Genomic DNA, 26,919 nt, shown 5'->3' on the forward strand with positions numbered 1-26,919 from the left:
AACACTCTCTTCCAGAGAGTTTTCAGACTTCAAAAAAAATCGATTCGAATCATCGCAAAAATCAATTACAGAGAGTCGTGCAGGCCGGTTTTCAAGAAAATTGCAGCTGTTGAGACGTTGCCTGTGTCCTCTACCTTTTAGAAACAACCATGTTTTGTATGTACAAATGTGCCTTAACCAGAGGCCGGGACATACACATGTATGAGACACGAGGCAGAGAAAACTACCGTACGGGAAGACACAGAACGGTAGTTTGTGAACGCTTGCCTTCGCAAGCAGGTGTTTAATTTCCTCAACAGACTGTCCAACTCTATAAAAACTACCCCAAACGCCCAAGGCGTTCAAAGCTCGTCTCAAACGCCCTTTTGGTGTCGCATGCATTTTATAATGCAGATGAGTTTTTTTGAATTCGACTGGGAGACCACACAATTAGAAATGACTGACTCCAATGTTTGAAGTGGGTTTTCATTGGCCAGGAATGAAAGATGCGTGATTGTAAAACTGTATGTTTGAATGAGGTAATGTGGTATGAATGTTTAAAATTTTAGAATATACTCGTACAATATTGACGTTTGCTATGCAACTCATACATGTTTTTCCTTGCAATAAAAGAATTTGATTTGATTTGACATACGACCGAGAATGAATCTATTATGGTGGCTGGATTGTTGTTTGGTCCCCAGACAGCACTGCGTTCACTGTCGATTTGACCAACGAGGCTCGACTGAACCCTCGAGCAAAGAAATCGGGTATCAATATCTGAGAGGAGAGGCTAGCGTGTCGAGACTTGAAACCAGCTCCCCTCTCCGCTCCACTATGATTCAGCGCATCTAACTGCATGTATTCTTTTCAACCCTCTCAGCTCCCTTCTCTTTCCGCTAACACTCTAGTCTCGCCGCTCCACTATGTTTTTACCCTTAGAACTACTTTGGGTTTTTTCATGAATCCTAGGACATCCTGGCAATATCTTCCCTAATCATAATCTATAGTTTTGATCCTAGTTTTTTTTACCTGGACTAAAGTCCCAAAACAGATAAACTATGAGGTAATTTACTTTAAATCTTACTCACCAAATACAATTCATATCTTCTGTAGTAAATAATTAGTTTTACATTACACTGTTTTACAACTGTTTCTAAATTCATACCTCAATAAAACAATAAAAACGTATGCTCTTGGACTACTACGTCATCCTCCTAGTATTCCTCAGCTACAAAGCTACTGAATCATTCATAATTTTATATCACTATAAAATATTATCATTCCACTACAAATAATATATTTATTCTAGTAATTTTGTTTTCATTTAATTTATAATGAAATTGTTCATTACAACTGTTGCACAATATTGTAACATATTGTAACACATAATACAATGGAATGTGCATATCGTTGTGTTAAGTTCCTGTTACAAGTGTTATGAAAGTCAACTCTAATAGACATTGAGTCTAAATGGCAACACGTCCTAATCTGCGAGAGAGGTTCCACTCTGGCTCAGAGTCTCTAATGTAAATGCTAGGGAATTTTACGTTAATTGTCTTGTCTCTTTATGTCTCTCAAATTGCAAAATGTAGGGTTTAGTTTCAATATTGACCTAAATTAGTTAAGCACGACTTTTACATAATGAATCACCCTTTACACGACATTTCAGATATAAAATTTAATTATATGATGCATATAAATGCTTCGTAAACGTTTATGATTTTCAATTTTAGTTAGAATCAACAGTGAACTATGTAAAAATATAAATAACCCGTAAAAACGTATGTTACCATAAGGAGTTTGTTCTAACATAGTGTTAATATTGTTGATTTTATTAAGAATTTAATAATCGTGTAAAGAAACATAGAGACCGATACATTTTCAAGCAATAAGAATGGATATAGTATCAGAAGGTTATAGGGTAATTAAAGTAATAAATCATAACTACTACAGTGACGGAGGAAGTGATAAGAAGCCGAGATAATGATGGAAAGGAGCGTTCTGGACTGAAGGTTCAGTTCAGAGCCCCCTGTGTATGATGATTTTACAAATTAGCACTATTATTCCTCCATCAAACATGTTGAGAGTTTGAATTTGCAGAGAAAATTATTGAAAAACTTTTAAAATGTTTCAATGAACACGAATTTTAGGACTTTTACAAGTATTTAGTGGATTTTCAAAATAATGCAAACTTGGGTAACTAAGTAGGTAAGTAAGTTTTTAAATATTGTTAGAATTACAAAGCATGAATATAAAGTGAAGATATAAACTTGGCCAGACTGTATGTCCAAACTTTATTCATATAAAAACTATCTGCGCACCATCGCTTTATGTCGATGGATCCACAAAAGCGTAGGATGTATGACAAGAGGTTTAGACGAGAAAACGTACCCAAGATGGACGGATATTTTACTTCTAATTCTTTCCATTCTAGTCGGCAGAGAATTGCAACCTAATACTAAATAGTAATATATGTCATATCATTAATGGAATAAACTCTCGTAATTAAGAAACGGAAATTTGATTTTAACGAAGTTCGATTAAATTTAAAGTTTCCAAAGCCCACAAAAACATCAGTATTCCATTAAAAGTTTTTATTGCAGAGTAAGTACATTCATTTATTGATAATTTCCCATTCCAAAACTTGTAAACTTCCATAATCCTCTTATGAGGTGGAAGGCGAGTATCTACCGACACCTCTGGTATTTGCCCATGGTATTGTAAAGTTGTAGTATGCAGACCTACATTGAAGTAGAATAACTACCAATTAGTCAGTGATCCGACAACAATGTCAAAAGTTTCAGAAGTTTCTTGATTGCTGCGTTACATCTCTACAGAAATTCCTAATTTATTTAGGAAAAGTTACAGTTTGCATCAATGCGCTCAGTGTTTTAGTGTAGTTATAGTCTTGTATTAGTTTCTTATATGATTTCAAGCTGTAATAATTACCTGTTACTATTTTAAAATTTAGAAATGGTGTTTAAGAAAATTTATTAAAGGCTTAGACAAACACAAACCTAGTACTTTTGTTATAAAAGACAGTGTTAATAATAATTCTATTCTAGCCTATTACAAAATCGTAAATTCTATAGACAAAATTTATTTAAATTCTATTTTTTCCCAGACGCCAAGAAGTAACACATAGTGAATTAAGCCTTACTACTTTGAGTTAACATAGAATTTTCAACTACACTGTCAAAAAACTTCTGTTAGAAACAAGTCCTTGACATTTGTAATAGAACTACAATATTAAATACAAGCAATATATGAAGCATTAGGACTTAGGTTACCGGACATACCTCAGAACGGAAGTAGATGACGCTGACCAGAATTAACGCTTCTTCAACGGAAAAAGACTTTCCAGATCTGTGTATTTATATATTTTCACAATCAAGGCACCAATACAAATGATACTCAGCACCGGAAATAGCCCAAACCGGGAGTGGGTGACATCTTCCGGAAGTAGACACTTTGACTGAAGAAAACTCTTCAGACCTATGAGATTTTGTTGTTCATAGCAGTAATGCAAACGTAACTACAGCACCCAAATTAAGTTACAATGACCGGAAGTAAACACGTTTTAACAAAAGTTTTTCTTTTCACTGACAACAGCCTGTGTAAGAACAAAGTCTTTGGCATCTTTAATGATCATATAATATTAAACAAAACTAAATACTGCATATTTTATTTAATTTATATATAAAAACACTTACCCGTGGATTCAGCGTATTAAGTGTACAATCCATATGTTTGATAGAATAGTTCCAACGATTATTCATCGTTCAGTAACGCTTTTATACCATTGGGGCCTAATATAGACCAATTTTTAAGAACCGCAAACTCAGCCCATAGCTTTGTTAGTGAAAGTACTTATAATGCTCATACAATGGAGTTCTATCATATTTTTGAACCAAAAGTAGACATATATTTCTTATATGAGGTAGATTGCTTAGTGTCCATTAGGTTGAAGCAAATTCGAAGTGAGTTTCGTTGTTAAATTGAATCTGCGATAAGGATTTCTCAGAGTGTCGTTGGAATATGAAAACTATGATTTGTTACAATTACTCTTAACAGAACTATTATTTCACCAATATAATAATTCGGCCTGAATTATATGTACACAAACAAACTTTGGACTGAGAAGTCTACTATAGTGAGAAATTTTAGAGGTAAAAAGAAAAAACATAATATTAATATGAATTTTGTTCAGATAAAGGTTTATTACATCATTGAAATTAGTTTTTCTTATTAAAAATATTCATTTTTCAAAAAAATAAACATTTTTCTAAAAACAAATGTTTTAACGCACAGCTAACAACTATTGATATTTATTTACACAAATAGAATACAGTTATACACATCAAAATAAACGTTATTCTGTTTTAGTGTTTTTTATGATTTATTTATAAATTTTTAATTTGAGTACGGTTTGTTGCCATTAAATGAAAATGTTCCCAAAATATTTATGCAAAAAGCTTATATTAAGGAAAATAGATTTTTATTAGCAACATTTTAGAAATGAGCCATCTTATAAGAAATAAACTTAATGCCTTAAAAGTAATACCATAAAACGGTACAAATATTACTTTTCAAATACAAAATGTTATTAAAAACGAAACGGCATAAAGATTGAAATAGTCCAAACGATAATATGTATCGTATTATCGGTTTATATGCTCTAACGAGGTAATTTAAATATTACATCGTTTGACGGTGACCATAATGTCCTTAACAACTTTATCTGGATACTCTGTGTTTAAATTAATTATAAATAAACCGTTGGATCTCAGGATAGCAAATTGTAATGATTTTAACACGTCAATTTCACAAACTAATGTTCCTTTAGGAGCGCGCGGTTTCCAACAGCTGGAAACCCCTGGCCACTTTTGAACTGCAACATCTTTTACTGGTTCAGTACGTGTTCAAAATGATAAAAAACTTCAAGTATTACACAATCTTGTGCATCAAGATAGTATCATAATTAATTGTTCTTTGTAATTGAAACACTGAGGAAGTTAACTTATTACATTTAAACACAAAAAACCAATATTTAATACTTTTATTTTTGTGAGGCCTTTCGATAGCAAGGCTATCTTCGTCAGACACGTCACAAAAGTAAATAAAAAAAGTAAATTTGATTTTTAATAATAGTTAAACATGTGATTTAATATTAATTTGTCCTGTGTGGCGTGGATACAATACAAAATTCAATATTACTTAAACGAAGATAAAAAAATAACATTCAAAAATTATATTGAATAATAGCAGTAATAATTTAATTGTATTTACACACCTCGCCACACAGGACAAATTAATATTAATTCATTTGTTTAACTATTATTAAAAATCAAATTTAATTTTTGTATCTACTTTTGTGATGTGTCTGACTAAGATAGCCTTGCTATCGAAAGGCCTCACAAAAATAAAAGTATTAAATATTGGTTTTTTGTGTTTAAATTTAATAAGTTAACTGTAGCCAATATAAGCTCCATCTTCAACATTTTAACTGAGGAAGTTATTGAAGAGAAAAGAAAGTTTGGATTAAAAAGTAGTAGTAAAATATCCATCGCACTGTTCACCTGATGAGGTTACGCAGAGGAAACGAGGCTGGGATGGCTTGGGTGTTGGGGTAGGTGTAGGGTTGTTGGTGGGGGGTAAATACAGCGATGACATCCAACACCCACCACCCCCAACAATGATAACACCAACTCTCTCTCTTCCCGATCAGTCCGTCGCAGTATTCCGGGGAAGAAGGTTCACCGGGACCTAAAATATGTATCGAACGTAATTGTTATCAGAAGTGTCAAATATAATAAATTATGTAAATATTAATCAAACAAATATAGTTATATTAATACATTTTTTCTTGAATTTTAAGATATGACAGATTTTCTGTTTAGGTGTGCAAGTGGGTTCTTCAGTCGGCATTAAAATAACTACATGAACAAGGTACGATAACTTTTGAAAATTAACTGATGATTATAAGTAAGAACATAATTTCACAACACAATTATAAATGTTTGAGTACCTAAACTTTAATCACCACACCAATAAGCCATTTAAAGATAATGCATTTTAATTTGCTCATCTAGTAAGGTATCTTACTGTATTTTTATTTATTGCCTATGTAAAATTAAATTTTTATTAGCAATATGTTGCACTTGTGCAAACATATGCTATAGATGTTAAGCAAAGTCTTAGTAAAAAGGTAACATGTTAAAATATATTATGAACATCAAGAGAGGCAGCTCTGTTTGCTTTAGATGCAATTGGAAAATTATGTACATTTTGAGATATTTAATATAGGAAACTTCTCAATGTTGCTATTTTTAAAGGTCAACTAACATTTCTTAGGCCTTAATATAATTTCTCTTTGTTTAGCTTAACATAAATAGCAAGTTTTAAGCTATTCGCTTTTATGTTGGTATAACTAGAAAGTAATAGCATTAAAATGCGTAGGTAAGCCAATGCTCATAAAATTGAAAACAAATAAATGGACATGAAATCATTACACCTTGCTAAGGGTTTAACGAGCTAAATTGTTAAATTCTCTATGAATAGAAAGCTAGTATTTGAAATAAGAAAATATGAATAAATATATATATATATATATATGATATATATATATATATATATATATATATATATAAATATATGATATATATATATATATATATATCATATATATATATATATATATTTATTCATATTTTTCTTGTTTTCATATTTTCTCCTATGATATGTATAGTATATATATATATATATATATATATATATATATATATATATATATACATATCATAGGAGAACTTTTAACGCATACCATATTTTAATTACCATTTCCAGCTCTGATATTTGTTTACGTGTACTTTAACTCTTATAACTGGACATTTTGCTGAAGTTTCATCTTCTACTCCACTTTTAAATTGTTTTACTTATCATTGTGCCACATTTAAATCACTTATTTTTGTTACTTTAATTCTCATTCAAAATGATCTCAGATTGCACATTACATAAATTCAAATAAAAAGAACTTACTGGTTTAAAACATCTTCTTAAATTAAACACGGATATTCAATATTCGGTAAATTGTAATAGATGTTATTGCCTTATTTACGAACAATCTCGTTTCTAAAAATAACAGTATGTTATAAAATATTATTTACAGTTCTTAAAAATTGTATTCCTGCAATGTGACTCTTTATAAATATAGTCCTACAATTCTTAACACTTACACTATTTAACTATATTAAATTATAAATGCATTATCCTTAGAATCTATATACATTCGTATCGCCATGGAAATGTGATATTATTATTTTATGTAGATTCAAAGAATAAAATTATATATGTATAACATTCAATTTTGTATAATGTTTCTGAAAACATTTCTGAATGGAGAGGCCGATTCCCTTTTAAGCCTTATTCTGCCTGTTATTATTGGTAGCAGACCTGATAAATAAATTAAGAATTAAGAAAAAACTCAATAAAAGTAATTTTAGTAATAAACCTATCCAAAATTCATCATATAATATTATACGAGGACGGATCAGAAAATACGTTTTAATATGTTTGTTTATTTGTAAACCTGAAATTATATTCCTGTTGCTGCAATTTTTTATTAGTTTAAAATTGCATCACCAAATCTCTAAGTATGTTTATAGATATCCCTTCCCATACAGATGATCGATAACTGTATTCTGTCCAGTCGCTACATCCAATAGCTGGAATGATTACCAGGATATAATGTTCTCACTACAAAAGTTGACTTGTACATATGTACCTTCACTGTTTTGAAGGTCTCGGTTTTCATTTTCCAGGAAGATCTATCAAAATTTGTAGATGGGTTTGAACCTTTTTCTCGTAATAAATTCTAGTGTGATCATTCAAAATTAATAAAATAGCATACAAACAATCCCACTCAATAAAAAGGACACTACTAGCGTACGATGATACATGTTCTGAGACGAATTGTTTTTAGCTGCTAAATCAACTATAAAGATTTTTAGTATTTTAATATTTGGGAGTTAATTTTTAGTTCTGACCTAAAGTCTCTGGGCATTGGATTTAGTTTTTTGACAAAAAAAGTGTGTACTTTTACTTTTACTCTCCAAGGAGCTACTTTATGCAATGAGGAAGCAATTCTCTCTTATGACTGACTATATTCCAAAAGGCCATAAAATATCCACATTATTTTAACATGAGCTTACTTTAAAACATTTAGTTTCTTATTTTGAAAAAGTTTTGTCATACAAAAGTCTAAGCAACCAAACACACAGCAGCCACTTTTATTACCCTCTATGATAAACCTTGTAAAGACCATGACCTACGGTAAAGGGCTTTATGCCAATGAGCACGAGGATAATGTGCACATTACAGGATAGCGGAAACAATATGTTACATTAATGACTCACTATGTCCACTGCACACAGCAGATAACTGGTAATATGTGTGTTGTTACTCAGTCTATGGAACAATCCAGCCAGGTTGGAGCTCCTACCCACAATATTGAATGCTCCTCAATGACCCCACTGTGCGTATTATGATACTGTACGTTGACAAGCGTACTTTTTTTATTCACCTCCACGGTGTTTTATAGCTATCTTGGTAACTATTCCTACACTATTCTTTATGCTTTTGATACGGTTATCACGGTAAACTGTCTATTAACCCTGATCGTAGCACAAATAATTTTAAAGAAGGAAAAATAAATTTTGAAGATATAATTGAAAATATCAAACAAACTAACATCCAAGTTGTTCAGTTCACACTGAGTTACAATTTTTCTAGTGTGTGTGCTTAATTATATTAAGGAATATTTCGGCTCACAGTAATATTGAATCATTTTTATTCAACACCTTTTAAACAGTAACTAACAATAATGCACAACCACCTGTACGAGTGAGTTGAAAGGCGAGTAGATCGGTTGAAGCTTGTCCAATTGAAAAACAATATGACAATGTAGTTACTTTATCAGCCGTTTGAGAATATACCATTAATTTCTCGTTTCAGTTTAGTTGATTACTTTGAAATATTTTATTACTGCCCCTTAAAAATATAATGTATAAAAATATATTTTCTTCGTAATTTGCGTATTTAATTTTCCTAGTTACTATATTCCAAACTCCGATATATCCAGGAAACATTTTCCCCATTAAGTCTTGCGAATATCAATAGTTTTTCTTTCACCAATGTGACATGAACCATGATTACGTGGAATTGTACTTCCTTAAGCCGAACTGAGTTGTATTGTATTCTTTAATATCTGTCTCAAATAGATTTAATGTTTTAGTAAGAATACCGTTTTCGATAATAGTTACTTTTGTTGTTCCACTTTATAAGTCGTGGCTAGGATTTAAGGAGGATTTGAACCTAGTTATGGCACATTATTGCACTAACCAATATAATTTGTTTTTAAAATGATTTTCTTACTGATTCACTTATTCATTTTGTTTTCTGAGGCTCAGTCTACAGTAAGGAAACCAAATGTTGAATACTTCAACGAATTAGTGAACACATTAGTGCCATGAAACGCCTGAATACGGGAAAGTTAGAGTTAGTGGAACACAGGTATAAAACCTAACATGGGACAGAATTTCAAAAAACAAAGTATATTCAAATACTTCACACTACTGTTGAAGCAAAATTAGGGAAACTTTAAGAAATAATTAATAAAGGTAACTTTAACCCATTTATTACCATAGATTGCAGTGATTCATGGTGGCACCCCCCCTATATAATTCTGCGCCACTTGGTAGCCAAAGCGTTGATAAAGAAGTTAGCATTTAACCGCACAAATGCTAGGACTTTGCCTTAAGAAAGCCATAGTACTGGCATTATCACCGGTTGTCTTATAGTTCATTGATTAGCATTAAGGTATTTATGATTCGGCTGCGGTCTTTCCATATCACATTTGAAGGCGGGTGTTTATTATTAGCAGTTGCAATATAAAATATGTTTCTGAAGATACATGGCTCTCCGTGGTGATGCCAAAAATGTTCAAGAATTGTATGGTGCTAGCAAAAACTTTGACGCAGTGTAAATCGTTAAACTTAACCGCGTTAACTGAAGAACTAAAGGGAGACAAAGTTTTGGGGTATAAGCGTAACGTTAAAATGTCTGTGATGTATATCTAAACTTTTCAAAACTCTGAAATTTATAGGATGCATTGCGAAGTTTATCAAACTTTCGAGTAAACTCAAAACCGATATATGTAAAGAGAACTGGGTTACATCTTAAACAACCCATGACAAAAATGTAAAAAATACATAATCTTTTCAAATGGCTCTGTAAAGTTCGAGGTGAAATAACAGTGTATTTAATTACTTTGTACAATAGTACAGTATATTAAAGAGCATAAATGGTCAAATATATTATATTACGAAATGTATTAAGGTACAAGGCAATAGAAGTTATTCAAAATGAAGTCAATCGGTACAATGGAATTTTAATAGTCCTTTTTAAAATATTCCAAAATATATTAAAGTACTCGTCATGATTTTATTTTTTATAAATAAATATGTATAGATACACATATAAATAGATATATTTTCTTCTTTTATATTTGTAATGTAATGTGGAATAGCTCAATATTCCTAAAAGATTCAAATTTTTATATCTTTAAATGACAAAGTGTGGAAAACCTGGCAATAAATACACAGTGCTTATTTCCAATCATAGTGTTTTCAGAAATAACGTAGGAATTATTCTGCTAAAACTGTTAAAAATAGCTGCTAAATCCAGAAATCTTAATCACATATTTAGCTTAGGTACTGATTAGGTTTGAGATATTATTGAATAAACCATATTATTCATATTTAAACTCACTTTTAATAGCAATTACTATGAGCTTTAATAATACATATAAAATAATTTAGAACAAATATCCTACCCTCTGTATAACATGTTTTTTAAAAGGTTCATGAATATCAGGCTTCAATGATTAAACGGATTGTTTTGTTATTTTTATGTAACCTGTCCGTTATTCGAATTATATTCGAATGGAAGTTTATTCGGAAGAAGGTGTTAGAATACTAGAAAATATAATTTTCCTTAACCAAGTCAAAATGTAGTCCAAATACTTTTTTAACGCTCCTAAACACTTTCCAATTGCATTTAATGATATATATATATATATATCTTATATATATATATATATATATATATATATATATATATATATATATATATATATATATATATACACAATTCTCGTGTCACGATGTTAGTTACCTCACTCCTCCGAAACGGTATTACCGATTGTTACCAAATTTTATACACATATTCAGTAGGCCTGGCAATCTGCTACTGTCTGTTTTTCACACCGCGAAGTGTTCAGGGTGGTCCACCAATTAAATTTAGAAGATCAAAGTTTTCAAAGCGCCTACATATTGGAAACTGCAAAAACTGAGACAGTTACATTTGTTAGATAGCCAAATTATATTTCAAGGCGCTACGTTAAGATGTATAAAATTAATGATCTATGGTTGAACTTAAAGCTTGAATTTTATACCACTTTGCGTCATTTTTAACTTTGTAGTTTTTCGCGAGACATCTTAGCCGACTAAAACTGTAAATCTTCTATCATTAAATTTTTAGATATGAGCAGTAATTACCATCATTAAGTAATTTAAATTATTTATTAAACGATAGTTGAATTATTGTGTGTCTGTAAAATTAACTTGATTTTTTACTTCAACCATAAATTATTAAAGACGACTACGCTGAAATTTGACATGGAGATTCTTAAGGTCCCTGGAATACAAATATACATATTCTTATTTCTAAAATACCTCCGAGCTACGCCCCACTGGTCTTTAAAGTAGTAACATAATCCCGCTAAAGTTCTTAAAATTATTTAAAAGAGCATTTCTAATGTTATCAACTATTCTGTGTAAACATTGTTTATTATTTTGAATTTGCTTACATTTACAGTGAGTGCAAAATATTTTTAACATTGTTTTAGATTTCAGCGATTAGATAATTCCTTATCTGTTTTACAAAATATCCCAAAACATAAGATGGTCAGGACTTGACTCCGAAGACTCCCTTTGAAGCAGTCAGCAAGAACTATACTAGATGAAAATTCAATGGACTGTGCTTTTAAACTAATTTAATAATTCCAGCTCTAAATGTTCTAAAATATTAACAATTTTTTCAGTTCAAAAGGTAAAAACGCGTAGTGGCATTGTTAACGTACTTTTAGCTGTGAATTTTAATCAAATATTAGTCTAAGTGTTAGATGTAAAAGATAATGTTACTATCTAACAAAGTAAATTAGACTAGCCGTAAATGTAAACTTTTAATGTATTTTCTTGATCGCGGCAACAAGGAAAACTCGACATTAGCGTCGGAAATAAAATTCACTAAAACCAGTGGTGGTAATACGTGCAAGGCCTACTAAATTGCGTACAAAGGAGCGGATAACTGCTAGAAGTGGAGATACAAGAGACAATGTAGTCTGACATTTACATTAAATTTAAACACTGTTATTAAACCTAAAGTATTTGTCTTTTTATAAAAGTGGAGTTATCAGAGCTGTGTATATCGCATATATAATTTTTTTGATCGGAAAAGAGGCAAAATCAGCAATGGAAAAAACACTAATATCAAAGTAAATTACAATGACCATAAATAAACCACTTTTAAAATTTGTTTATTGATCTGGGGAAGAAGGGGAACTCAACATTAGCGTCGGAAATATAATTCACACGAACCAGAAGTGTTCATACAGGTTTGCACCGTACGTTGTAGAAAAGCATCCGTGTAGAAGTATTGCTTTTCACACGGGCAATTATATGTGGCATGCTCTCGAGTGAGCAAACCATTCAGTTTGTATGTGTTAATTAACTAAAGATTGGCTATAAAAAATATTGTAGAACCTATTGCGTTAAGGGATTGATGTTGTAGTTAGTAATATTATCATATGTATCATATATGATAATTATCTATACAGAATAAATTATATTAAATAAGAAAATATTAATCATTAATGTTTTGTAATTTTTATATTCCATTATCGCTTACAGCGCTCCATGCTTCTTCCCCTCATACACCACATTCGCACATACTAATAAGAATTTAGATGGCAAAACATCGTTTGCCGGGCCAGCTAGTATATATATATATATATATATATATATATATATATATATATATATATCGCAATAGCCTTATTTAATTTCAATAAACATTCAACCTTCAATCACAAAAAGTATTGCTCCGCCGAGAGTCTCTCACTTGCCGGATGAATGTGCTACCACCCATTTATACATAATTGCCCCATTTATACAGTTTAATGTAAATAAAAGTCGTTTGACAGGTATTTGGTCTTCCGATAACATGTTAGTTTGCTTATTTAAACGCATATGTGAGAGATACGGCCAAATACAAAATAATAGAATCGGAAAAAAGTAAGCGCTCTGTGGTGTAATGGTAGCACATTCACCCGGCAAGTTAGAGATCTGGGTTCGACTCCCGGCGGAGCAATTACTTTTTGTGATTCAATGTTTATTGAAATTAAATAAGGCTATTGCCATTTATACATTTGAATGTAAATAAAAGTCGTTTGACAGGTATTTGGTCTTCCGATCATATGTTAGTTTGCTTATTTAAACGCATATGTGACAGATACGGCAAATACAAAATAATTGAATCGGAAAAAGTAAGCACTCTGTGGTGTAATGGTAGCACATTCACCCGGCAAGTGAGAGATCCGGGTTCGACTCCCGGCGGAGCAATTACTTTTTGTGATTCAATGTTTATTGAAATTTCGTTAACGATTAGACTTAAACCTTTTAGTAGCTGGAGTAGCTTAAAGGAATAGGGAATTTGAATCCTTTATAGCATAAGGTTGTAAGGTAGTTTAGGAATCAGATGAAAATGTAAACCTAATGTGACTGGCGAAATGTAATTCAATCAACAAATAAATTAACAACAAATCTAACTAGAAGCAAATATTTACCCTAAATAATTAAATACAATAAAAGCATTTCGTCGTTATCTTAAAAACTTAAGAACAACACGATTGTTCTGGTTTTTAGTACAAAAACTGATAGAACAAATAGAATTTTATGAACCATCACCGTACAGATGCCCTGTACGTGCACCACCAATAAACAATAGAAATGTTGCGACTATACATGTTGACCTATATAGCAAATCACAGGGGAGCAATACTGCTCGTTTGACCTCAACATTGATTACCAACAGCTGTTACCTCAATATAACAATACACGGATATAATATCCCTCTATCGTTTATTATTTTGCAAAATTTATCTACATTATTACTACAGAAAGTTAAATTCACGTTTCTTTGAGGAGATATACATTACTAGCTAAAAAGTTTTACCAGTACTGCTTAACTGCAAAACTTTTCAAACGCCAAATTATATTTTTTTCATAACCTGCAGATACACTATTACAATCATCTACGTCAATTATTAATATGAAAATTAATTAAACCTTTACTAGATAATATGGACCACTCTGGACGTTTATAATTACGTGTGATGAATTATAATTGATTTAAAAGTGCATACATAAAATCAAAAGATGGAAATAAGGTAATCTTCACTGGATTATACCACCTGTTGTTATAAGATTAATAGGATAAATATACATTTTTCAGTTGGATTTTTAAACATGCATAACAGTTTTGAAACATGATCATTACTTGCGTATGTACGAGTTCAGTTATGGTACGTCGTACTTAAATCATAGCTTCATTAGAGATTGATTAAAATCCTATTAAACTGAATGACTGACAATCATCAAAAGAAATTCTTGGGAAACACCACAAAAGGAAAATTACAAATAAATTACAGTTTTACTCCAGTAAAATAAGTTCTACAAATAAGCAACTTTACTTTAGTACCATTCGTCTTCAATATTAAGTGCGCTAACATAAACATTAACCATCGAACAGCCGGTGGTAATTCCTTTTATACTGGCGCATATCTACAGATATTTTATTAATCTCTTGTTAGCGTTTCACAGTCCTTTGGTCAAAGACGTTCGTCACTGCTATAAAATATTTTTTTTCAGTAAACGAAATCAGCTTCAATATACTAACGTTCTCTACCATTCGTTATCGACAAAACACATTTCAAAACTAAAATATTATATTTTGTTAAAACCAGTACTTTAAATATTCCACATATTGCCGGTGGTTATACCTTTATATAAGTTCTTTTAACCTGTATATTCTTCGTACACAAGCACTATTTGAGCAGTACGAGGTACATCCATAGAGGACTACCTGGCTTATCCTGACCTAGAGCCAGTCGGCCGGAGAGTGTGTCCTTGCTGACTGCTTGCAAGTACCCGACCGTCTGTCTGCCTGTCTGTCCATATGTCTGTTAGTTTTTATGTCTTGTATAGTCTGTATGTCTTTCTGTATGTCAATTTGTGTGTATATATGTTTGTGTCTATATACCCGCCAGCCTGTCCGTCTTTGCTTGTCTGCCTGTATGTCTGTATGTACCTTCTTCAAGAGTTAAAATTAATGTGGACAACCTGTAAAGTGCTCAATAATGAGTGTGTATGGCCTGTACAATCTTCAAGAAGAGTGTGAGTGATATGTAAGAATGAGTGTGTATGGCCTGTTTAATCTTCATGAAAGAGTGTGAGTGATATGTAAGAATGAGTGTGTATGGCCTGTACAATCTTCAAGAAGAGTGTGAGTGATATGTAAGAATGAGTGTGTATGGCCTGTTTAATCTTCAAGAAGAGTGTGAGTGATATGTAAGAATGAGTGTGTATGGCCTGTACAATCTTCAAGAAGAGTGTGAGTGATATGTAAGAATGAGTGTGTATGGCCTGTTTAATCTTCAAGAAAGAGTGTGAGTGATATGTAAGAATGAGTGTGTATGGCCTGTACAATCTTCAAGAAAGAGTGTGAGTGATATTAAAGCATGAGTGTGTATGGCCTGTTTAATCTTCATGAAAGAGTGTGAGTGATATGTAAGAATAATGAGTGTGTATGGCTGTTTAATCTTCAAGAAGAGTGTGAGTGATATGTAAGAATGAGTGTGTATGGCCTGTTTAATCTTCATGAAAGAGTGTGAGTGATATGTAAGAATGAGTGTGTATGGCTTGTTTAATCTTCATGAAAGAGTGTGAGTGATCTATAAAAATGAGTGTGTATGGCCTGTTTAATCTTCAAGAAAGAGTGTGAGTGATATGTAAGAATGAGTGTGTATGGCCTGTTTAATCTTCAAGAAAGAGTGTGAGTGATATTTAAGAATGAGTATGTATGGCCTGTTTAATCTTCAAGAGTCAAGAGTGTGAGTGATCTATAATAATGAGTGTGTATGGCCTGATTAGTCTTCAAGAATGTGAGTCATTTATAAGAATGAGTGTGTATGGTCTGATTAGTCTTCAAGGAAGAGTGTGAGTGATATGTAAGAATGAGTGTGTATGGCCTGTGTATTCTTCAAGAAAGAGTGTGAGTGATATGTAAGAATGAGTGTGTATGGCCTGTGTAATATTCAAGAAAGAGTGTGAGTGATATGTATGAATGAGTATGTATGGCCTGTTTAATCTTCAAGAGTGTGAGTGATCTATAAGAATGAGTGTGTATGGCCTGCTTAATCTTCAAGAAATAGTGTGAGTGATATGTAAGAATGAGTGTGTATGGCCTGTGTAATCTTCAAGAAAGAGGTTGAGTGATATGTAAGAATGAATGTCCATGCCCTGAGTAATCGCGTACGCACTTACTTGTTGAGGCAGACATCGTACAGTTATTTTTATTATTAACGGGCTGTATTATTTCACAATTCATGTGGAAAAATCAATTTTAGTACATTTCTAGGATTACGATAAGAACGCAAAAGGGTAATACTCGAGTAGTCTTCTTATAAAAACGGGATTCCTTTGCCTTACTCTAGTTTGAACTAAACTAATGCGTTTTTCATGTTACTACCTAGTATTCGATGTAATACGTTTGCTTGTTCACTTCGCTCTTCAGGCAATCCTGTTTTGAGAGCAAATATGAAAAAATCAAATCGAATCGTATGAAGATCACATCTTTATGATGATACTGTTTTTAGAAATTTTAATATTTGAATATTGTATGTAATAAAGTACATTCTTATTGCAGTAAAGAGGAAAATATTTATCATTGATTTATTATTTTCAAATTAAAGGAATCAACTTTTTATTAATATCTTAATCTATTTTTACATAAGCAAGAACGATGATGTACATTTCATGGTTCATGCCTAACTTAAATTTTAGATATCTGGATTTAACATATCAAATTGTGCAATGTGTCCGTATGAGCTACAGAGTTTCACTGTAGCAACACGTTTAAAGTAATGAATGTAAATGTTATTTAGCTTGAAAATGCTTTACAAGAAAATACATTTCCTGGTTTTCTAGATTTAAAAAAATCTATTTTAAAATCGAAGCAATTAAAATTATTATTCTGTCATCCACTTAGAATCATTAAAATAGAATTTTTTTACCATCAATGTTTCTTGTTTTAATCTGTGGAATAATCCATTCATTTTAAACATCTCAAAAACAATTGGTGTTTTACTCCAACCGTTTTTTATGAACATCTAATTCAATTTATGGCAGCTGAGATGTCATTTTATCCTGCAGTCACAACTACATAGTTTTACAGTTTTACATAGTTTAGTGTGGCTAATAATAGTCACACAGAAAACCTTGTTAATATTTCAATAAATGGAAAGTGACATTTCTCAATATTTGCTTTTTCACTCACCATTTGCCTTTAAAATTTGTTGTGTGGTTTATTAGTGGTTAGTTTGGAACGTGTTTACGCCTTTCAAAATTCAGATTTTTATATTTTTTTAATTCAAAAGTAATGTATTTTTTGCTTTTTTGTGATCATGGGAATTGTATAACGTGAAATCTAAACATTACAAGTACATTACACAGGTTCTAATTAAAACAAAATACAGAATTAAAACAGAACCACCCGAACACAATAAAAGCTCTAATTAATTAACTATAGAACACAATGACGCACGTTACGCAATCAGAGACATTAATAAACTATTCATTGTGATTCACGATCGACGAATATATTAGTTCCATGGTGCAACTGTGTAACGTTTACACTCACCGTTGCTTTACTCTCTAGTGCTTAGTTTAAATATTGCCCTCGTCTAACACAGCTGCACGTTATGTAAACTATCCTCGTACTTCACGATCGACGAATATATTAGTTCCATGGTGCAACTGTACATAGTTTACACTCACCGTTGCTTTACTCTCTAGTGCTTAGTTTTTGTATTGCCCTCGTCTAACACCGCTGCACGTTATAACTATTCTCGTACTGAGTCAAAAACTTTCTATTGTTTTCTTTATTTGTTTTAAAATATTGTATTTGCTGCAGATTAGGTCAGTTCATTTCAGTATGAATAAACCTTAAATTTTAATTTTTAACATAAGAATTCTGTTTTGTTTGTTATATTTTCGCTAGTATTTACACATTAAACTATTTCTCGAAAATGAATAATATACTTAAAACGTCGGGCGTTCTTATATGTTTGATATAAGTTGGTATGATATGGAATTATATAACTAACTTATATTTCTTTTAAAACATAAAATAAACCCGAAATTTGAAATTAGAGTTCTATAATTTTAAAATAAATAGTTATTAAAACTATTCAACGGTTTAAATAGGTCTCTATATATGCGAGGATAGAATTATACCGTTTTACTTCTATATAACATTTTGTGACTGAAATATTTTACAATATAATATACAGTTTTCGTGTTCATTTTACTAATATTTCAAGGGTGGATTGATTGAAGTACTATTGATATTATATTATACTATTATATTATTAAACTATTATATTTTAATTTATTGAATTAAGCCAAGCTGCCATAGTACACATTTAAAATTACTTACTCATTTCATAGCATATAGTTTATCTGAAATTCATGTCTTAATATCTTTAAATTTGTAGAACCAAATACCTTGATCCAATACATAAATTATTACGTTTTTAAAATGTAATTTTACAGATCTGTTCCATCTGAATTGATTGTGTGTTGTTTAAGATACCTTGGATTGTATAAACATTTTTTCAACCTTAAATAAAATGTTGTGCTATTGAAATTTGTATCTATTAATATAACACAAAATAAAAAAGAGGATAAACGTAAATGCGAGATATTAAAATATATAATAATAAATAATAATACTAACTCAATTGCTATTGCACAATAACTAACTACATTTGAAAGATTTTCATTAAGTTTTGTAACACTTATTTCGGCTACATTAAACACAGTAAATATATTTCTGACAGGTTTTAATTACCTGTCACTGCCACAGATGTTGGAGCTATTAAACGAGCCGATCCCGGTTCTGGCCATATCCCCCGTGCACTTAGAGCCATCATTCTATCTGTGAAACTACACCTGTCAGGCTTCTCTCTGTTACATCATTTTTTGGTGTATTTACCTGAGTTTTAAAGGCATATTAACATAGATTTTTAAACTCAATACTCCGAAATGATAAATATTGAAATTTAAAATGTGTAAATAGGAGAACGAAATTAATATTTACTGGATGAAACAAGAAACAGTCGAACCACAACGTTATTAAACTAGTTCAGACTTCACGTTATAAGACTCCATTACAGATGTATTCCAAGACTGTGCTGCATTTTTTACAAGACAGAAAATTAAAATTAAAAAGAAAACCAATTTTAAATTCTAAAGTAATTGTTTGTATTACTTGGTGAGCGTGTGCAATGCCAATAATTCCAAATAGTAGAAAGTATTGTATTCATATATCTGTACGAGTATATAGGAGTACTTATCTACACGATTAGAACATTTTGATGTAGAGTATTCGAATAAGTACATAAGTTTTCTTTTCAATAATCGTTTGGTACCATAACCGTTTGTGTAGACATTTTAATATTAAATAGGGCCGCTTTCGATTAATTATAAATCAAAATAAATTAATAGTATTTTATATTTTTATTTTTAAAGTGTGACAGTCTTGATATTAATTTTTAAACCCTTTATCTATTGTGAATTAGTTTAAGATACCGTGTGTTAAAAAAGTTAAATGATATGAAACTATGTTTTTAATACGTTACTATCTGGAATATGGCTGAAATTTTCGCTCTTTATTTTGCCGATAAATTTCATTTACTGTAATTGAGTACAATCCTAGGTAAAGAAACCTTTTAAAAGTCAAATCGTTAAAGCTATAACATATACCATGGCAAAAACGTACATTTTTATTCGAATATTCTAGGTTTCAAATCGTACGGACATATATACAGTGTGCAACAATGCTATCGACTATCTTCAATTAATGCCTTTGCACACTGTTATATTATAGCACAGACTGAATTTTATATAATTTTTAAGTATCAAGAAAGTACAGAATTCACTAAAAAATACTACGTTTGGGAAATGCTGAAGGCGTGACAGAATATTGATAGATTTGGGTATTCTAAAAGTCATATAGTTATCAGAATGGAAATAAGAATCTATAAGTATTTAAGTAATTTCTAAGGTTTATATGGTAATATTTTAACTTGTTACTTCATAGAAAGAGATAATTACTAGATAAAATTGCCCTACTGTAAATATACGACGTTTTTAAAAAATTCATTATATTAAACCAGTGATGCCAATGTAGACTAAGTAAAATGTTTTTAAAAAAGCTAAGGCTATAGAGCATTTTATCAATAAATTAAATAACTGTATCAGTCCTCGAGAGTTTCTTTATTAACGCGAACAGATCTGGAATTCAAACTTTACGCCGCAGAAAAAGTGAGAGAAGAGGAATTAAACGATTCTCAAATAAATAAAATATGGAAGACTACTTTATAAAATTAGTTTCTACATTGACGCAGAAGTTATTTACCTCTATTACCTCTATAATGGTTGGCCTGTTGTTATACTCATAAAACGTTTAAAATTTGAAGTTTTTAATATTTGTAAACATTATGAAAGAACAACTTTAATAAGTATAATTTTAATGGTTTACTTATACTGTCACTTACTAATTATTCATTGTTTTCGTATACAGCTCCAAACATTGAACCGTCTGGTATCCTAGAAGCTTTCAAGATATCAATCAATAAGTAAATAATAATATCGTCCTAAATAACATTAGAGTTCAAACATATTTTTATTTATTTTGCTATACGATGATTAAACTCAGTTCTCTTTAAAATTGTCACCACCTAGAAATCTGGTAAGATATTGAGTATTTAATAATTATAAAAGGTGATTTTAGTTACTTAACATTAAGAGATAGTCTCTATTTTTATCCATTATGTAAAGTAAACGAGGTAGAGGTTTTGCATGAATGCTAGTGGTAGCCACCTTAAAATACTTTTGGTTAGGACTAGCTAACGAACCCACTTAAGTCATACTTAAGGAAGTCCTACGTCCGTCAGCACTAGGTTTACATTGAAATTATTATAAATTACGTAAATAAATTGCCGCATTACACTTATATCCAATATGTTTTTATGTACTTTTCGAAACACTTTATACCCGCTGTCTCTTCTAATTCTTTCAAAATATTATCTAAGAATTTAGGACAAAAATAGCTATAAATAATCTGAAAATTTTATATAATAAATGTAATCTACCATTTATAAATTTAAAAAGGCTGGAAACCTTCTGAAAACCCTTCTGAACCTTCTGAAAATCTGGAAACCTTTAAGATATAAAAAATTAACATAAAACTACCTTGATAATTTTTAAAATTTCAAATCAAGTAATTCACAATACAGACCAAAATATACAGAATATGACATAGACAACACCACAATCGTAAATGAGACTATAAAGGGAACCAGAAGTATAGTGATGTATAAACATTAAAACACATATGGAGAGTATTCATTGAAAGAAATTACGTAAAGAAATCTGTTAACTCTCATTTCTCCATATCGTATTCTGTTATTCTGTATTAGCTATTCATATGAAGATCAAATCGAAATCCTAGACAGTCTATTTACGTATTATGTGCCAATTCATGTCAAAGGCCTCTCTCTCTCTCTATGGTCTGTGGTGAGCTTTGTATACGAGTATGTATCACTCTAATATGTATCAACTCCATTCTATCAGCATTAGTGTGACATATACAGCCCATTGCGAGGCACACAACCATAGCTCGGTTTACCTGCTTTGGTTTGTAACATACTCGTACTGCAACCGGATAATGTACTTACGAAACATTAAATATAATACATACTAATACAGAACATACAAGCCTACTCTGTCAAATGACAACTAGGGTGGGTTTTATAACAGACTATATGTGTATAGTTGAAGTTATATAGTAACTTTGCGTTTATATCAACAATACAAACAAAACACGGATTAGTTTAATGTACAGTTAAAAGTGTATGTTTATTATAATTTTTAACTTTATTAAATGGATATTTTCTTACTATATGCTAGTGGATATTTTCTTAACAGCGTTTGCAGTAAAGATTGATGTAAGAAGTTATGTTACTATTAAGCCTACTCTATGCTTTCAAGATAAAAAATGTAAACAAATTGAATTAATTGTAACTGTGGTTAAATTAATAAACACAGATTTTATGGTTGTACTGTCATACTAATATGTATATACTGAATATTTGATTACATTAAACAGGCTCTATAAGTGTGAATTAAACTTTCGATAAAAAAACCATTAAATTCATAATAAAATGTTACGTTTTTTGATCGAGTTTGTTTGGACCAAACAATACATACGTATAAAATTTCATTGAAATCGGTTCAGTGGTTTCAGATATTACTTTAAAAGAACAGATTGTCGGTATTAATAATTTATGCCTGTATAACTAATAAAATAAAAATTTTTAATTCGGAATAGTAAATTATACGCTGCATACAATACAACAATACCAATTTATATTCCTGTGGTAGTACTCATTTCGCGTAGAAAATTAGTTTTAAATTGGTTTGTTTTAAGATTCTGGAGTCTGTTAGTTTAAGTCTTTGGAAAAAAGTGGCTTTGGAAGTTAAGATTAGAAAAGTGCACGATATTAACGATGCATAATGTTTTAGCTTCCCTAAGCGAGTAAGAACTAAAAGTTTTTAAATACGTGCGTTATGTAAAACATATTTAAAAAATCAAGAAATTAATTATAATGTTTAACACTATCAACCAAAAAAGGGGGAAGAATATTAAATATCCACATTTTAATAAGGATATTTAAAATTGCTGTAGAGTAACAGACATCTGGGACTGAAAATGTTTATAGCAAAACTGGACTAGCTGAAGCATACAATATCAACACTCAGACCTACGTGAGGATTCACAGTAAGGATATTTATACTTACATAGTATGTAACATTAACATAAATTCCAGTAATAAATTTTAATGTTAAGAGCACACCCTATCCAAAAAATTCTAAACACGAATTCATACATTTTATTGAAAAGTTGAATACGGTGTTGAATAAGAGTTATTGTATTCCCCAATTCGATCATATCTTTAATTTCAATCAATTCCACCAGAATTATTATGCTATTATTTTCTGGCTCCTACAATTCCTAATTATTGTTTTCCTTCTAAAACAGGAGGAACACGCAAAATCCGTGACAGATGCTATTATTAGAAATCTGGTGCTGTTGTAGTGGAAATTTTATGCTATCCATGATTGTCAAATTAAGCATCATAAAGATTCACGTGAAAACGTAACAATCGCTTCATGTAATTCTGGATAAATATTGTCAATGTAGCAGCTGTTACTAATGATGGTAAATGCCGTTTAGCTTAGGCTACTGAGTTGAGTATATGCGTTCAGTGATCTGCTCAATTACCGAAATGGAGACAACAAACCGGAATTTTCGTCGTGAAAGTTTTGCATGATTTATATATTTTTTAAATATCCATCTAATTTGTCCTACGTTTCTATGCGTTATTTTAAGAGATCTAGCAAAAAGATTATAGTGCTTTAATTTTTAAAAGTAGTTCCATCTACGGCAGTGTCATTTTAACTTATCAGTAAATCGTTTTCAAAAGTGTGCTCTAAACTTGAACCCTTGATCTCTCGCTTAGAGGAGAGCCACAATCTTAAAAATGAAAAAAAAAATGAAATGAAATGAACAATTCTTTATTTATACAGGCAAAGTCAGGGCCGCATGGCCCTTTCTTCCACTTAACCTGCGACAACGAAAAATTTAAAACATTAAATAAATATTACCTTAAGAATAAAACAAAAAATAATAATGATAATAAAATAAAGAAATAATTACATTTAAACGGTGTGGTGAAATTAATATAATATTTTAACGTGTTATAATTAAAATTTAACACATTCATAAATGAACTACTTCTGTTATTCTTAAAACATATAAAATAAAATTATACTTTTAATGTACAAATAAATTAAAGTATTTATTGCTAATGAATCCTAACTTTTATCACAAAATCTTACTCATAGGTTAAGGTGAAGATCAAGGCTTGAAATATAAAACCCGCTGTAAATGCTAAAAACACGCTTTTGAAGAGTATAGCGTTTTTGTGCTGATAAACAACTGTATTATAAATAGTTTATCTACCAATTCTAAACTAAAACTTTAACAAGATTCGAAGAAATACATACATCTGGAACGATCTAAAACGAATTAGACATAATAAAGAGACACGTGTGCTAAGTGCCAAGTCATAAATAAATTTTATGCTTTGTGCCAGTGTACTTATAAGTGAACTTTGTGGACTCCAGATCTCTAATAACAACACATTACACCACAAACACTTAAGCCAACTCTTGGCTGTTTATTAGAGCTCACAACATGATTCCGCCTTGTTAAATAAGCCAGTTCTTTGTTTCTTCTACTTTATTATCCTGCTGTATTGTTCCTTATCTATTTTCCTGTCTTTTTGCTTTCCAAGTTTTTCAATGTTGTTTGGCAGAGTAAGAAATAATCCCACTTGTTATTACAGTAAAAGACTGGAATTTAATAAAATTTTCACACAATGTAATACCTTCAACCGACAACAGCAACGTAGGAGTACTTTGCTCGCAAAGTTTTAAATCCTTAACTTAATTCATTCTTGAGATGGCCTGCAGATTTTAGGAAATTATATCATAGACCAGGAGGAGCCAAAAACAAAATGTTACAAATAGTCAAAACTAGTAGACATAAATGCTAAAAGTCATACAGTTATTTTTATTGCATACTTAAACCAAAAAAGTTAGTACTTTAGCATCATATCACTTTTTAAGATGATGGACAGTTAAAATTATTACCGCTTAATACCTTTAAAATTAATAAATTTATGACATCTTTTAAGGAATAACGATACTTATTAATTCTAATTAAAAACATTTTGACAACTAAACACACACACATTGTGCAAAGGTTTTATATGGGAAAATAAACTAGATATACTTAGAACACCTTCATTCTTAGTTCGTTCGAAAGACAGGCATTGGTCTCTAACGCAACAGTAAAATAATTGTTTAATAACTGATATAAATATTAATTGCTACGAATACTGTAAAGATTCTCTTATTACTTTGGCCAATAAATTCTCTTATAGCTAAACATTCAACTGAAGAATTTCTTTAATTGGGCATATAGATAACTGGACATGGACTTGTATCAAATATATTAAAAATTTAAAGCTTGAACTTTATTAAATTTAAGATAAAGAAGGAAGCACTATATAAACATTGAAATATTAACAGGTATCATCAGTTGAAAGGAACACGTTCACTGTGATAAAACAGCTTGTATTTTTAACTAATTGATTGATAGAATAAGTATCAGATGTTACTTAATGACAACACTACTCTATAACAAAGTCATTTGAGAGTTTATATTTCTAAGAAGTAACTAATTCAAAACAAACATTTGTATCATTTCTCTTTAATGAAATTCCTGAACTGAAGAAAATATTTTACCAAATTATTGTGACATGAATTAATTTCAGTAAATATTATTAAAGTCAATTAGGATTAGCAGACAGCTTTAGTCAAATTAATCACGATTAGCTCCTAGTCCTGTTAAATTAGATTAGAATTAGCCGTCAGTTTTAGTATAAATGATAGAACAAGCCACTAATTTCATCAAAAGTGGGTCATAATTAGCTGTCAGTTTCAACAAAAATGGATCACGATTAGATATCAGTTTGAGTATAAATTAATTAAGACTAGCTGCCAGTTTCAGAAATAGTGGATCATGATTAGCTATTATTTATAACAAATTGATTTGGATTAGCTGCCAGTTTCAGGAAAGGTGGATCATGATTAGCTATTATTTATTACAAAGTGATTTGGATTAGCTGCCAGTTTCAGGAAAAGTGGATCATGATTAGCTATTATTTATAACAAATTGATTTGGATTAGCTGCCAGTTTCAGGAAAGGTCGATCATGATTAGCTATTATTTATAACAAATTGATTTGGATTAGCTGCCAGTTTTAGGAAAGGTGGATCATGATTAGCTATTATTACAAATTGATTATGACTAGCTGCCAGTTTCATGAAAAGTGGATCATGATTATTTATTATTACAAATTGATTAGTATTAGATGCCAGTTTCAGTAAAAGTAGATCAGGATTTAATGCCAGTTTCCGTGAAAGTACATCCAAACTAATCGTTATTTTATGTACAGTGATTCAGGATAACATGATAATTTTATAAAAAATGGATATTCATTAGCTACCAATCAACGTAATTTAACTTTATCTGTCAATTTTATTATGTTGTAGATCAGGATTGTTTCAGTAAAAGTGAAACAAGATATAGTTAAAGTGGGTCAATGATTAACTTTATACCAAGAAATGATGTTCTCTATTTATTTCCAAAGCCTTTAACAACAATCGAATGAAAAATTAATTATATATGGAATAAGAAATTGTATACCTCTAAGTCCCTCTTCATGATACAATTATAATTTCTGGAATTTAAGTAATTTAATTCTCTAGTTTCTTATAAACCATAT

The 26,919-nt window shown here is 30.6% G+C and overlaps 1 protein-coding gene across 1 annotated transcript in view; it reads left to right on the forward strand.

The window, feature by feature from the left end:
* The first annotated feature begins 5,724 nt into the window (after nt 1-5,724).
* The window catches only part of LOC124367561 (parathyroid hormone/parathyroid hormone-related peptide receptor-like), a 113,536-nt gene continuing 92,341 nt past the window's right edge, over nt 5,725-26,919 (forward strand). Inside the window, 1 exon segment of the mRNA XM_046824494.1 lies at nt 5,725-5,931. The gene's annotated coding sequence lies outside the window, so the exon portion shown is untranslated.

Source organism: Homalodisca vitripennis, chromosome 8 (assembly GCF_021130785.1).
Source record: "Homalodisca vitripennis isolate AUS2020 chromosome 8, UT_GWSS_2.1, whole genome shotgun sequence".
NCBI classification, from domain to species: Eukaryota; Metazoa; Arthropoda; class Insecta; order Hemiptera; family Cicadellidae; genus Homalodisca; species Homalodisca vitripennis.